The following is a 4,334-nucleotide window of genomic DNA, read 5'->3' on the forward strand; positions in this document are numbered from 1 at the left end:
TTACTTCTCAAACATACTTGTATGTGGCAGTGCATGATATGTTGAACTTGCACCCTTTAGCACGCATAGCAACTCCCAGTGAACTGTCGACCCCGACACTTGACCCTCTGTTTTTCTCGACAGTTACCCTATCATCCCTGTTTGGACATCAACCATCGGTATCGACAGATCTCTACAGACAGTCTGTCGATACCGATGTTTGATCTTTGTACTTCTCGACAGATCACTGTTTTCATGTATGACGTCGCTTCATTCTACCGTTAGACATTATACAACATTGTTTATGTTTATAATCTAATCACATGGGTTTTGTCAACGCACCTTGCAGCGCAGATGGACTTTGAATTCCTTATTCTAGAAGACGTACGGTTGCGGGCCCACATTTCCCAACGCAGCAACCTCAAGTATGTGAAGATCGTGATGGACCATTTTGACGAGCGGCAACGAGAGGACTTTCGCAACTCCCCCCTTAGATATCTAACTGATGTTCCAGACATTCAATTCTCTACCCAATTAATCGTGCAGCTAGTGTTTAGAACAGTTCGCACAGAAAAGGTGAACGAGCTTTGGTTCAATGTGCAAGGCCACCTGATGAGATTCGATCTATAAGAGTACACTGTTATGACGGGGTTAAGATGCAGTCTATTCTTGGAGGGGGATGATTTCAATCGATTGATTAAGAGGAAAAGGTTGAAAGAGATGTACTTTAAGTCCAATGACAAGATATCATTGGCACAATTGCAGTCTATTGTTGCATGACCATCGACGACCCGAGCTGATCGCTACAAGCTAGGGCTAGTTCTAATTGTCGAGGGAGTTTTCAATACTCCGGATAATAATGTCGGTATCCATTTGCCGACACTATCAATTGTCGACGACCTGGACTTCTTTTTTTCCTACCCTTGGGGTACAGTTGGATATAGGCGATTGTTACATGGGTTCCGGGGTAGTTTAGCAAGAAAATTCCAAAAGGTCAAGATGAAGAAGGAGAAAGAGATTAAATGCACGGTGCACGGCTTCTCCATTGTCATGCAGGTACGCACAGTTCATAACATTATCATAGCATGCATGATTTACCCCTCCGGTAGCATTGTACCTATAATCTCGATAATTTGATTGTGTTTCTGTTGTTGCAACAGATTTGGGCGTACGAGGCGATTCCGGAGATTGGGAAACTCTTCGATAAGCGAGTTGGTGAACGAATGCCACGACTTCTTCGCTGGTCCGCACGAAAGCAGCCACAGCACCGTACATACGATGCATTTTTCAAAAATGTATAGGTATAATTACATGTATTCGTTTCCCCTTTACCATCTCGTGACAATCTCCTACGTTCTCATATGATTATCATAACCTCATTTTGCAGCTACATGTGTACGCCACACTTCGCCCAATCGATGCAGAGGCTGAGCAGCTATATTTTTCAACTCTCGTGTCCTACGACGATCTCCCGTGTCCGTGTTTGATGACATTGCCAGGACTGTTCTTGCGCCGCAGATTCATTCATTGCATGCCGATTGTGGAGTTGGTAGATAGTCGGGAAGGCAAGATTTGGACGACAGAGTCCATAGTGGAGGAAGTGGTGAAGGTGAGACATCAGGAGATGATGATAGCGATGGGCAGTCAGGAAGTGATCACGATGGCGACGACAGTGAGGATCGCGATGGTGACTACAATGAGGATACTGGTGAGTCTTCCACGCCTCCAGCGGCACCGGTTCCTTCTCCAATGTGAGGGCCTACGACACACACACGGTCAGTTGGAACATCTGCTTCTAGCTTGACCAGAAGGGAAATGGAGGAGCTGCTACTCGACCAAAGAATCCTTTTCGAAATGCGACTCTGGACCGTGAAACTTAAATTTCAACAACACGTGACATTTGAATGTACAAGACTCCGAGAGTTCATTGCTGTCCTAGTGGCCCTACCACCGCTCCGGGCTCAACGGGCGCAATTATCAAGCCCGATCTTTTAGGTAGTTCACTACAAGGTATGAATCTTACATGTACTCTTCTGTTTTATTTTCTGAACTTGACCGCGGTCCAGCCGTGCCCAACTTACCTGTTTTGAACATCTTGTTTCATGTTACAATTGGGATGTAGACGTACATGGACGAGGCACAGACCCGTTGCCCACTCCAATTGACATGGAAGTCGACACATGACGTTCACAGCCTCCAGGTACGTGGGTTATTCACGAGCAAATTGAAACTTGTTATTGTCTGGACGTTGTATGATGCTTGAGTTGGGAGATGTAATGTGCTCTCATTATGTCACTGTTGCTTTCCACAGACGGAGCATACAGTGCTCCATGCACTGACGAGGATGAGCTACTTGTAGGAATTGAAGATCTGCCGGGTATGTGGGTAATTCATGCACAAATCGAAACATGTTATTTCGCGGACTTTGCATGTTGCGACACTTGACATAACAAATGTACTCACATTATTTTACTGTTATTTTCAATAGTGGGAGCTAACATTGCGCCATGCCCAGACGCCGAGCACGAGCCGTTGCCCACTCCAATTGACGATCCGCAAAGTATTACGTCCTTTACGAGCACTTTTTGCAATTTTATGTCATGGCATTTGCTTCCTTTGCGACTTTGTGGAATGCTATGCATTTATGTGTGTGTTCTATTAATTAGATGGAGTGTCACGAAGCCCTCACATGCGGCTGGGGTCAGCAATGCAGAGTTCGACAGTTGCAACGTCATAGATGGCGAAGGTAAGTTCATTGCATGCGTTACTAGTACGTATGATACGTCTACTTAGTGGACGTCATTTTGGGTAACTCACTTGGCCAGTCCATTTTCTTGTAGGTGTTGTCGCTGACGTACCTGTTCCCGTCCCTATATCAGAAATCGGAGGCAGAGTTCCTGCGACAAGACAACACTCTGCCCAGCTGCGACGTCCCACTCTTGCGACGAGCACTCCATACAAGAGTGGGAGGGGAAAGACAATAAAGAAGTAATTGTGAATGAAGTGTCGAAACGACAATGATGGTGTTGTTTTTGGTTTTGCCTTGCCATTAGAGGCATGGAGATGGTGAACGATGTTGAGGGGAACAATTGATCACTTGGTTTTATGTTTATTCTAACATTGACGCTTGAATTACTCTTGGCATGTGTGTTGGAATTTTGACGCAGGCCTAACATTTTGCATTGTCCGTGCATTATGACCATAATCTGTGTCTAATTTTGACGACATTTTGTTCTACTGCTACAGGCCGGATAACTTGACCATGTGTTATATTACATGAACAGTACGAACGTAAGTTCACATGATAAGCGTTGTTTGTCACACTCATATATTAACTGGCTTGATAATTTTTCTCTTGCAATGTTCAATCTCGTCTCTTCCCATCTATTGTACTTCGTCTAATGTGTTTCTTCGCTTTTGAAATACGTGCTCTACATATTTCTAATATTGTATTATCGTTGAAGTTAGCTTTTGAAAATGATCTTTGCATTCTTCTATTTTTTGAAGATGTCTAAGTTTCGACTTGGTTTCTATTTTAGTTGTCATCACCACGCATTTAATTGTTTTCCGTAAGTGCTCTTCAGCCAAAATAGGATTTATTCCTGACAGTATATTGCTAACTGACAACATGTTTGCGGTACAATTGAACTATTAGCAATGCTAATTTTGGTTTAAAATAAATGTTATCTGTTAATTTTTTACAACATGATGCACATTTCTATTTGATTTTCCTTAGGAAATGTCATGTACACCTCAAACTTCTACAACTGCAAGAAATTTGCTGCTTCATTTTTGCCATTTCATTAGAGGATGACAGCTTATCAAGGTAACCCATTTTATACTTAACACTCTTTCATGTTGGATGTTCTATATTGAACGTACTAGTACTATAATTGCAAAAGGGAAAAATGTCGTTATAACGTTTACATTGTGAAAAAACCTGACAACTTGTTGCAATCTAAATGTATGGCATATTGTTGCAATATAAATTCAGCGAACGCCTAGGATCACATGCAATTCATATATATCATTTTTTATATTTGTCAGTTATGGCATGTTTTTGCAACCCAGCCCTTTACGGCAAGTTTAGGATCACATGCAATTCAAAGATAAGAACATGTTATTCGAAATTTACGGCATATTTCAGCTACGTTAATGTACCATAAGCCTAGGATCATGTGCAATTCAAAAATATGGTTCGTCATACTTGTAATTTATGGCAAGTGTGGGCAGCCTAAATTTACCATAACTTTAGGATCACATGCAATTCAGAGATAATTTTATTTCAAATTTGTAATTCAGGGTATATTTTTTAACGTAGGCTACAGAGATATGAGCTCGTACAGATGAAGTTT

The sequence above is a fragment of the Olea europaea genome, unplaced genomic scaffold (assembly GCF_002742605.1).
Source record: "Olea europaea var. sylvestris unplaced genomic scaffold, O_europaea_v1 scaffold2027, whole genome shotgun sequence".
Classification (NCBI taxonomy): domain Eukaryota; kingdom Viridiplantae; phylum Streptophyta; class Magnoliopsida; order Lamiales; family Oleaceae; genus Olea; species Olea europaea.